Source organism: Anabrus simplex, chromosome 2 (genome assembly GCF_040414725.1).
Source record: "Anabrus simplex isolate iqAnaSimp1 chromosome 2, ASM4041472v1, whole genome shotgun sequence".
Classification (NCBI taxonomy): Eukaryota; Metazoa; Arthropoda; class Insecta; order Orthoptera; family Tettigoniidae; genus Anabrus; species Anabrus simplex.
This window is the reverse complement of record NC_090266.1, coordinates 400,347,248-400,359,384: the sequence shown is the minus strand read 5'-3', so window position 1 is coordinate 400,359,384 and position 12,137 is coordinate 400,347,248. Positions and strand designations below refer to the sequence as shown.

The window sequence follows — 12,137 nt, the reverse complement described above, 5'->3', positions numbered from 1 at the left end:
AATTGCTGAAAAACAATAGGCTATCTACAATCATTTCTGTCTAAACTACGGCGGGGGCCTGAACTGCAACATTATTGCGATATAGGAATTTGATCATTAACTTTACTCGATGAATAAACGAAGGTGCAAGGTACAATGTATGCCGGGAACCTAGAATACAAATTATCGCAATAAAATAATCAGCTGTTTTTTGTATTTGTTTACACAACTACCAAGTGCAGGTACTCTTTGATCTCGTCGGAATGCAACAACAATCGTCAACAATGTAAAGACTGTTGAGTAGGCCTACCGTAATAATCCAGTGCTATACCGTGTATTCTCTTTAGCTTGTTTTTAAATCGAAGTTTACAGGCGTATCGTGTTATTTAATGTACGAAATTAGAACCTTCGTGATAGTTTGAAAAGTTGCGGAAGTTACAACTCCTTATGATAATCTGCCTTTGTAAGTATTATACCAACGAACCTACACATATTTAAAATACCTTTTTAAAGTTAATGAAATGAAAACCTACAACCTGTTTTCCAGTCTTTGACCGGGTCAGGGATGTAATGAATGAAACATATATAGGCTGTTATTACAATGGGGTCGCCACTCCCAAGGTGATTTATTAATGAGTGGTAAATGCTATGAAATGATAATGGAGAGTATTGCTGGAATGAAAGATGACAGGGAAAACCGGTGTACCCGGAGAAAAACCTGTCCTACCTTCGCTTTGTCCAGCACAAATCTCACATGGAGTGACCGGGATTTGAACCACGGTATCCAGCGGTGAGTGGCTGACGCACTGCCGTCTGAGCCACGGAGGATCCTTTTAAAGTTAATATTATTACCTAAATTATTTCCTAAAATAACTGCTTAAGCTTAACTGCTCTACTATAACGATGATGTCGTAATTGGTCTCCCTTTTAATAACCTATAAGTCTAGTAGGCTGAGCCAAGATAGAGAAGAGGTCATGGCTAATAATTGCATAGCGTGCGCGTGCGTTAATTAGACACTCGGTTACGTATGCGATTAATCGTTTGAGGACGAAAATTTAAGGGTATATTTTTTGTGTGCTCTACTTCGGATTCTTAAGTGTAAGCAAAATATTAAAAAAAAAAAGAAAAAAAAGAAAGGAATGACCAGAATGCCAAATATATTGATGGAGGTATCCGTAAACAATGTCTGTAATTTAAATATTTAAACATTTAGAGGCCACTGATGGACTGAAATGGAAGCTGGGATCAGTCTAGAGTCAGGTTTGCGCACTATGCCAAATTATTAAAAGTCCTGTGTATTTCAACAATGTCGTTATTTGTTGCGCATGGGACTGATTTATGCCCAGTTTATTTTTTGTTTGAGTATTTTTGCCACGTTTGATTGCTTAATTGTGCATTGAACGACTCATGGGGAATTTTGAGGTGTGTGCGTGTGTTAAAAAATTTCTCTGGGGATGGTAAACGTGTCTTTTTTTAGTTACTTCAGGGCCATAGCCAGTTGTTCACTCGAGTCTTTTAAATTTTGGTCATTTTTTATTCCGAAGAGAGTATAATAATAATAATAATAATAATAATAATAATAATAATAATAATAATAATAATAATAATAATAATAATAATAATAATAAGAAGAAGAAGAAGAAGAAGAAGAAGAAGAAGAATTGTAATGGCAGAAATAATTAATAATGAGACGCGTCGATGTGAATGTCCGTGTGATGAATTTTATTGTTTTTGGAAAAGATCATTTGTGAAATTATTGTCAATTTGTGGCATTTTGGCGAAGGTTCGTTCGAGTGTGGCTTTCGGTGTCGTACGTGTTTGGAGTGCCATAGTTTGAATGAAAGATATTTTCAGGTGTTTGAGATTTGTTTACTGTCTATACTTAATTTGAAGAAGTGATGTTTTTTCCATGGGGTTGTGAGACCATGAGGCGCAGAGACTAAGTGGTATTTCTGGCATGTAGTCCAGATGTAATGTATTACTGGTGGGAAATCCAGATGTAGTGTAAACTGATACTGGGTTTGTGGTTTAGAAAACCCGAGGATAAAGTAGTAGGACTGTGGGTTTTAAATGTGTGATATTCAGGCTTTTTGGTTTCCACGTGAAAGTGTAAGAGAAGATTCACTTGAAAACTCCAGTAGCTTATGTAACTCAGGCAAACACATGATGTATTCCACGAGTCTCATTAGTGGTAAGTTTATTAGTACGTGATAAACCGAGGAACCTAGTTCTTGTTCTAATAATGTATACATTTGGACACTATAATGTGTAGTTGAATCTGGTTGGGAATAGACTTTGTCACGGGATGACGAGACAGCCACTTTCCAGGTAGTTGAACCCTTTTCGCTAGTAGCAACAGATGTTGTGTCTTATTTTTCTCTCAAACATATTTGGTCAATTCAGAATTAGGAATGAGCATCTAAGACGAGTTGTGACAGCAATTAAATGTTGAATTCATATAATGGAAGGTTGTCTTGAATCTAAGTTGCATTCCCCAGGCAAATTTTGAGTGGAATCGTTAGTGAGTCTAATCATCAGAACGTAATGGTTTATTTTTCAAGTTTACTAGTTAAACACTCAGCGGTCGCATCTACAGTGTGCATTTGTTGTCTTTCAATGGAAGTTGAGATGCGTTTGTAAATATTTTAGAAGACGTTCTTTCATTTCTGTAATGTATTTTGATGTAGATAGGCGTTGTAAGGTTAAATATGGTTTGTAACGATGGTTCATGGTTGAAGGAATGGATAGTGCTCTTGGAATGGAGATGCTATATACAGGACTAGCGAGGTGATGCAGCCAACCAACTCCCCCTATCTGAGAGCGAGTTTGCTAGTCAGCACATGGGATAAGCACCGTGTGGAATTCCATAGAATGGTGTAGTAACCAGCCATTTATTCCGAGGGATGTCATCGAGTGATAAACGTGTACATAAATCTGGTTGTTTAAATGTTATTATTAGCATTTATTCAGAGTTATCTTAGTGCAGTTGTGCTTTGCATTTGTGTTGTAGTAAAGGGATGTCCATGAGTCGGATTAAATTAAATAACTTTTTTTAAAGTTACTTTTATATGGTGCAGTATAGTGGTGACGTGGTTTATTAATTTACTTATTTCAACACTGTAGGAGCACAGGATTTCTCTGAAAGGGTCATTTTCTGATTGTATTCCGAAAACTCATTCCAATGAAACAGAATATGTTAGCAACAAGTATTGTTGATTGATGGTCACAAGAATTGAATTACTGTTGAAATTCACTAGGTAATCCGGGCAAATAAACCAGTTTTCCACCCTTCAGGTGTTAGTTGAATATTCATTCTTCGGTTTAGAAAAACTTAAGATTGATTTGCGCGTATTAACTTAAAGTCAAGTATTCACTTGAAATTAAACTGGACGGCGTATTTGTGTTGTTGGTTGATAAATAATTTATTTGATTGGATTTAATGGGATAATAGTTACGTCATGACACTGTGGTCATCAACCAAGTATACTTTAACTCAGTAAGCCTATCATATTGTGCTCTTGCTTTGGAGAGACAGGTTGGTCATCAACCACGTTCATTTAAATTTATTTTATTGGATAGATTCTATGGTCATCGACCACATTAACCTAATCACACTGAAGGATCACTTGGGTCATCAACCACGCTTACTTTACTCAACTTCAGTGATAGGTCACCATCGTCATCAACCATGTGTGCTTAAAATTATTTGCATATTAAAGGGGTGATGATCGGTCCATATTGCTAATTGGAGGTTGCTCAGATACAATTAAGGGCCCATGTAGCTCGTCCTGTATGATCGCCAGTTAGTGGACGGCCTTAATTAAGAAATGTCTGGAAATTAGTAAGTTCATTGACTTCAGATATTAGTTGCTTGACAAATTTTCGTTGAATTATTCTTTGCACTTTTCTTAAATAATAGTTATTTTACCCACACCATTGATTTCATAGCATTCATCTCCTTTGATACCATAAAGCCATGTCAGCAAGTGACGAAGGTCCGTTAACACCTCTGAGACAGAATAATCCACTAAACATGCTGGAGACCTAGAACTGTCAATTTATCAGTTAAAGGGTGATAAAAGTTATACAGTGAATTGTTGTGAAACTTAAATTATTACAACTAATAATCGTATTTTATTCATATTTTAATAATCTAAACAATGGGATATAAAATTTTATTTGGTAGCATGTTTACAAATATAATATGTAATTCCCTATTCTGTAAGAAAAGGACACTTCTGGAGGACTAGCCGAAAACTACGTGATTTCATCTATACAATTTTCAATCTCATAATAATCTGAAACACCTCACACTTGTTCTATCGGATCTTATACACACACTCTTGGGATATACAAAATAAAAGCCTTTAGGCAGTTTCCAGCTAGTGAAACGACTTATCCTTCCTCATACACTGTCAAACGACAATAATGATTTAACTAAGGCAATAATACGCTGACTGTCGTCAAACAAAATACTCATTTTAGTCATTTCAGAACATACCTGAAATCTTTCTTGCGGGATATCTCGGAAATCTTACGATGGGGTGAGCAATATTATGAAAATAACAATCTCGCAGTAAATTTGAAAATAAATTACTTTCACGTTTAGTGGCTTGTTTCCCAGTAATTTTCATACACACGATGAACACCAAGAAGGAGTTGCCAGATAAACGAAACACGGGAGGCGCGTTTGCACATTTGAAAGATGATGCTAAATTTGATAGCAAGTGACGAAGTATGGCGCTAGTAGCGCCACAATGACCTTTCCACCGTTTTTCGCCGTAGTGTTACAAGGACAACAGTAAGGTAAGTGGAAGAAGCTGGAAACACCACCGACTGCAGGGAAAGTAGTAAAACGGCAGTGGGGTACGCTTGACTGAAAATAGAATGCTACCGAAAATGCGGTGCGGCAAGGCATATCACCAGACTAAAATAAGAAGATAGTCACCAATTCAAACCAAAATACAAATCAACCAAGATGCCACAAATACCATGTGCAGCGAGAAATAAATAAGGCGATAGAAATACATTCACATCCCAATTAAACGCGGCCAATACCAAATAACTGCAATACAAGGCGGCACAACACGTCAGCGTCGCAACATCTTATCACGTTGAAGGCTACGACAGATAAAACTACACTCGCCAAGGTCACCTCGAACGAAGGAAACTGGCCGGAAACAATACAGAATCAGAACAAGGGGATGTCACGCCATGTCACAATGCACCAAAATCGAGATGATGTAGATAACGAAGTCACAACAATTACCTATTACCAAAAGCAACCGTTTTTAATTATCGACGAATGATAAAGTTGTATATTTAAAACACGCTACATTTATATGAATTTGACACAGTTCTAGCTTGGTGCATGCCATTATTTTTTCCGCTAAATTTTTTGAGAATTATCCTTCTTTTCTTCGATAATATATATTTTCTGGCGATAAATGAGATCTTTCTTAAAATTTTGACTAGAATAATTATTTATTCGTTTCACGTTGAAATGAAAAAAAATTTCCAGACAAATATTAAATTAAACAGTAATAACCGTGTGCCATGAAATCAGATGTAATACATGCTTCGTTTTGAAATTGTGGTGAAGGCGGTAAACTATAGGTTAAAACATACGTCGTTAAGGACTTATCTGCTATTCGATAAAATGGACAGGTACCTGGAATTCTCCAGTCTCCCGCTCTTTTTGCCAGACGGATTTTAAGGTTGTTACCTGGGGTTCCCTTTACCTGTTGTATTTGCTTTGGGGTCCGCCTCTGTGGTGTAGTGGTTAGCGTGATTAGCTGCCACCCCCGGAGGCCCGGGTTCGATTCCCGGCTCTGCCACGAAATTTGAAAAGTGGTACGAGGGCTGAAACGGGGTCCACTCAGCCTCGGGAGGTCAACTGAGTAGAGATGGGTTCGATTCCCATCTCAGCCATCCTGGAAGTGGTTTTCCGTGGTTTCCCACTTCTCCTCCAGGCGAATGCCGGGATGGTACCTAACTTAAGGCCACGGCCGCTTCCTTCCCTCTTCCTTGCCTATCCCTTCTAATCTTCCCATCCCTCCACAAGGCCCCTGTTCAGTATAGCAGGTGAGGCCGCCTGGACGAGGTACTTGTCATCCTCCCCAGTTGTATCCCCGACCAAGTGTCTGAAGCTCCAGAGGTGGGATCCCTCGCTGAGTCCGAGGGAAAAACCGAACCTGGAGGGTAAACAGATGATGATGATGATGATGATGATGATGATTGCTTTGGGAAAGGATATCTTTGCTAATTACTAGGGTCTTACCACCAATATTCTTGACCTGTCCTGCGAGACTTTGAACAAAATTGGTTAGTATCCAGAATAGAAAAATACTGTAGCTGGTTAAGGTGAGGTAGCCTGCTCATATGAAAATTAAACATGCGAAGGCATAGAGAAGTGCTAATTAACGTGTTGAAGAATATCGAGAACATTGGTTTTTGCGTATGTGCTAATAACTTTGTGTTTTTTAAAGTCTGCAGTAAAAGAATTGAATAAAAAAGGCGAGGTGCTTGTGAAAAGCATATTAAAATCAGGAGACATGTTAAGCGAATGGAGGATCAGTTAAAACACGTAATTCACGTAAGAGGCAACTGAGCATCGAATATTCGCTTCATTCGCAGAAAAAGGCAAAATGTGGCGAAGTGGAGATTATTATGGACACAACAGGAATGTTTATCAAGGTACGGCCACCGATTTTGTTAATTATTCCTTTAGATTACGCTATTTGTTTGAGTTAGATTATCATTCAATAGCTTTGAAGTTTACGAGATGTAGAATTGTATAAACTTTGAAAAATGGAACGAGTTGCAGTAATGCAATGAAGTAAATTTAAAAATGTGTTTAATATGTTTCCTTCACTTACTGAAAATATTAGTTTTTCTAATTAAAACATGTATTATTTAAGAAGGTACATTTCAATTCACTGTCTTCAGTTGCAGTAATTGCTTCCGCCTCCACAGTTATATGTTACGAATATTTTCACAATGGTTAGTTTCATTAAAACCATACAGATATAGGTAGTTTTAATATTCCACCCCCACTCGCCGAATAGGCGCAAAGTTCTCACGATTGAATGAATATATACACTTACACATATCTGAAGCACATTTTCTAACGTAAATTAATTTATTTTAGGCCAATATTGCACTTGAGAAAGTTTAAAATCATGCCGTAAGATTGTGGATGAAACAATACACCACAGGCTCCGAAGATTTACCTACCGCTGACTAGCTAAGGTAGCAATATCTCCCAATGTGTGCAGTTGAAGCTAAGTTAAAAATAACAGGACCCACTTGATGGCAAGCCAGTTGTTGTCCTTTGCGATGAAACAACAGACCATAGTGGTAACTGCACCTTCGCAGTACTTTTGGGAGCTTTACGTGGTGAAATTTGCCAGCAGCTATATCTAGGCTCCTGTAGTTTCTTAGAAGCAGAAAACGCAACCACAACATCTAACAAAAAGTTTTGCAGACTTTAAATGACTTCAATACTGATTTCAATAATGTCAAAGACACTTGTACGGACAGTGTGCCTTATATGCTGAAATGTGTAAAGTCTCTTAAGGTAGTGAATGGGGATCATTTATATAGTTTCATCTGCTGGTGCCAAAAGTTCAATTTGCTGGGAGAAATGTGGCAGAAAAGCTAAAAAGGACTAAACACTGTTGTCTTCGGCTCAGTAATGTGTTTCGAAATGCATGGAAGTTGAAAACTGAAATTAAACAATACCTCGCTAACAGCCATCCAGACTTAAAGTTAAAACTCTTCCGCTGGCCTAGCTGGTTTTATTCAGTGCCATACATTTCTAAATATTTTGATTCAATTTGTTGATTACCTTTCTAAGAAATAAAGTCTTTATGTTCCTGCACAAAAAGTATTAAATAATTCTGTGGCTTGGTTCTAAAAGGGCCAATGTCAAAAAACCTCTTTTTGAGCTATGAGCTTTTGAAGTTTTGCTTATAGTTTTCCAATAAGTTTTTTCAACAACTAACTTTAAATAACTTTATACGTTCTTTGTGGAATTCACCTTATAGAACGCTAATTTTTTCTATCGCATTCTTTAAAAATTGCCAGGTCTCTAATCTTTATTGGTAATCTAACATTATTGGCAAGGGCTTATTTAATTAAACATTAACTGCTCGTTTAATACTTAACAGAGACATTGGCCCTTTTAACATTTTGAAAGACAGGATAAAACGCGTTTGTATCAGTTAATATCACAATTTCGATCAAAAATGACATTGGCCCTTTTAGAACCAAGCCACAGGATTATTTGAATGATACTTAATGCTCCGAAATTGTAAAATACAAACAACATTCGTTTCTAATAACTGCAGGTTAATATCACATGCAATCTTGGAGATTCAATCTAGAGAAGAACCCCTAGCTCACTTCGCTTTTCTCGAATTAGCTCACTGAGAATCAAATGTGAAATACAGTATTAGAAAGCGACCACTTTGGAAATAGAGTAATTGAACTTGTAGAAACCATGGCACTTGGTTCTGATAATAAATTGGAAATCAATCTGAAAGCTTGCCGTCGCATTACTGTCCACCACTGTGTTAGTACTAGATGTGGAAGTGACTTTTAATATATCAAATTTCATTACAAAAATTTAAACGACTTTTCTCATATAAGAGAATCAGTACTTTTCTGAGAGTAAAACTTTATTAAGTGTGTATCGTAACGATAGTTTCTGACTTCCGTTCTAGAGCCTCCAAACGTTTTCAGTAGAGCTGCTGATCCTTGACCTGTGGAAGCAGACCTATCTCCTCGTCTCCCTACTCTGATATGTCAATATTATGCAAATTGGTGAAGTATACGAGTCAGCCATAAAGACGTCAGAGGGTGCCTGTATTCCGCTCAGAGTTTGTTTCACTCATAGTTTACGATGCTGGATTTTTCGCTGGGACCGGAAACAGTTCTTGTTTAGCGATTGATCCTATAAATCTCCCGTGGTAAAGTGTAGGGCGAACGCTATGCTCGATCGTGCCAACATAGTTCAACCTGTATCATTTTAAGTACATGCTTGGAAATGAAGCTGTTAGATAAGAGCTTCCAGACTGTCCTCAAAGTTACTGAAATAAATGTATTCACTCTCAGTTACACTTTTTATAATCCACAGATTATATCCGTGTACGACTCTTGTAAGTGAATATTTCAAAACATACCTCCCATTGACGCTTTCACATAATACTGGAAACTGTCAAAAACTTGCAAGTTTGTGCTAAAGAAATGGGACTACGCACATAATTTTTCACTCCTATTGCTTATAACTATTGACTACTTAAACATTTTGAAGATACTGCATAGCAATGTTAGATTCATATAATACTTGAGACGTGATGGTATTATTTTCTACTTTCAATACCTACACATTATTACATTTTCAGTCATCTATACCGGAGAAAATATTTATGGAGTGGAATTTACTTTCCTTTACATGCATGAAGAGAGATCTGATCATATTTTGTTGCTATTTGTTTTACGTCGCACCGAGAGAAATAGGCCATGTGGGGACGATGGGAGAGGAAAGGCCTAGGCTTGGGAAGGAAGCGTCCGTGGCCTTAAATAAGGTACAGCCCCAGCATTTGTCTGGTGTGAAAATGGGAAACCAGGGAAAACCATCTTCAGGGCTGCCGACAGTGAGGTTCGAACCCACTATCTCCTAACCGCATGGCCAACTCGCCCGGTGATCTGATAATAAAATGACTATAGTTCATAGTTTATAAATTAGTGGAAATTTCCAATCAAATGATTTCAATATTCTTGATGCAATTTAACCATAATTTTGAATAATAAATGAATCACATGTTTATAACATTACACAATGGATAGGCACAGGGAATTCGCATAAGTAATCCAACAAATTTAATAAATGCTAAAATCCCGAAATTGAAAGTAAATTAATTTATTTAAACTCTATTCTGGTTGAATATTGCAAATATGAGCGAGAATAACTTTTCAAATATTGTACTTCACGTAAAACTATCTGAGGCTCGTGTAAGTTACGTGAAATGAATACGTGTTATTGAGTTCTTCACGTTAGTTCGATACCGTTTAAAAATGTAAGTAGATTCTAGTTGTCATTCTTAACATGAAGATATATGCGACCGGGCGAGTTGGCCGTGCGCGTAGAGGCGCGCGGCTGTGAGCTTGCATCCGGGAGATAGGGGGTTCGAATCCCACTGTCGGCAGCCCTGACGATGGTTTTCCGTGGTTTCCCATTTTCACACCAGGCAAATGCTGGGGCTGTACCTTAATTAAGGCCACGGCCGCTTCCTTCCAACTCCTAGGCCATTCCTATCCCATCGTCGCCATAAGACCTATCTGTGTCGGTGCGACGTAAAGACCCTAGCAAAAAAAAGATATATGCGCGTGGATATTTCATAATAAAAATAGTCTATTTTATGCATATTTAATGACTGCTTTACTACACCGTAATACATGACGAGCACATTTTTAGGTAACTACTGGATAATTAAAAAAAAGTTTTTGCGCGTTAGTTAACGCCAACGGCCACACCATGTTAAATACACCGGTTCTCGTCCCATCACCGAGTTAACCAACATTGGGCGTGGTCAGTACTTCGATGGGTAACCGCTTGGGAACACCACGAGCTGTTGGCTGAATTCCCTTCGTCGACCCCGTGGTGTAGGGGTAGCGTGCTTCCCTGTTATCCGGATGCCCCGGGTTCGATTCCAGGTCAGGACAGAGATTTTTACCTGGACCTGAGGGATGGTTCGAGGTCCACTCAGCCTACGTGATTAGAATTTAGGAGCTGTCTGACGGTGAGATAGCGATCCCGGTCTATAAAGTCAAGAATACGGCCGAGGGAATTCGTCGTGCTGACCACACGACACATCGTAATCTGCAGGCCTTCGGGCTGAGCAGCGGTCGCTTGGTAGTCCAAGGCCCTTCAAAGGCAGTAGTGCCAGGAGGTTTGGTTTGTTTGGTTTTACTTAACACCTCAGAAAACTTATATCATAATAGCATAATTGGATGGATAATATGACATATTGGTTCGTTGTACAGTTGCATTTAGACTTACTTTTTTAAATGTTACACATTCTGTATGTAAATTGGTTCCAAACATTTTGGGGACATATTTATAGGAAGCAAACATTAAGGAACTTTCTAATGAACATGTTCCCAAAATTTCTTAGTTTCTGAGTTATCAAGGAGTTAATCTTGTACTGAACTGTGGTGAGTAAACAAACCAATTTTATTTCATGTTATGGTGACTGTTCCTTTGGAGCAGGCTATGGGATTGGTTTTCCTCTTTTTGATTGTTTTCTGTTTGTATGACTCATTTATGGCAGCAAAAGTATTTTCAGTGGACGAAATGACAGATATCCACTTTATTTGTGGTATCACAGAAGAGAATGCACCAAGAGCACGTGGAATGTGTGCTGAAGTGTACCCCAACAGGCAGTTAGCTATTTCAAGTACGTTTTCGTGAATGTACCATAGTTTTGGAGAGATGTGTACATTTGAGAGGAATGTTTTTTTATGTCGGAAGCCCGAGAGACGTAAGAAATTATGGGCTTCAAGAATTTGTTCATAATGTAATTGGAAATCCAACAGAGAGTACAAGAATAATTGCTTTAAGTCGCTGTACGGCTAGCAGCAACTTATTTAGCCAATATTGACGTTCTGACAAAGAGTATCCTAAATTGATCTGAACACTTTAGGCTTTTTCAAAAGAATGTGACAAACCATGGAATACAGGCCAAGGGGATGTAACTACGTAGGAAGAGACCACTTTGAGCAATTTTTATTAGCTTTGATTGTTGTATAAATTTGCTATGACATCTCTGGTGCTATAATCTTATTTGTTATTAAACAAAAAATCGTAACTTTGAAACTACGAAATTTCAGAACCATGAGCTTTTAACATAATAATATATCCCCAAATATTTGACACATATTACATGTGATGTGTTTCAGTCAAAGTACAGTAGGTACATATAAAGGGCATTTTATAAATTTTAATGGCACACATTGATGACATCTTTAGTTATTTGAGCTGTCTTGTGAGATTTCATTAAGCGATAACCTCTGGGTATGAATTTGTTTCAGCAATTCCAAATTTGGTTCACATTTTCTAATCAAGAGCAAAACAATTTCACAAATAATTTTC

At 37.7% G+C, this 12,137-nt stretch overlaps 1 pseudogene; it reads left to right on the top strand.

Annotated features, from left to right (window-relative positions):
* The first annotated feature begins 10,505 nt into the window (after nt 1–10,505).
* Nucleotides 10,506–10,623, top strand: LOC136865074 (5S ribosomal RNA; annotated as a pseudogene).
* The last annotated feature ends 1,514 nt before the right edge of the window (nt 10,624–12,137 follow it).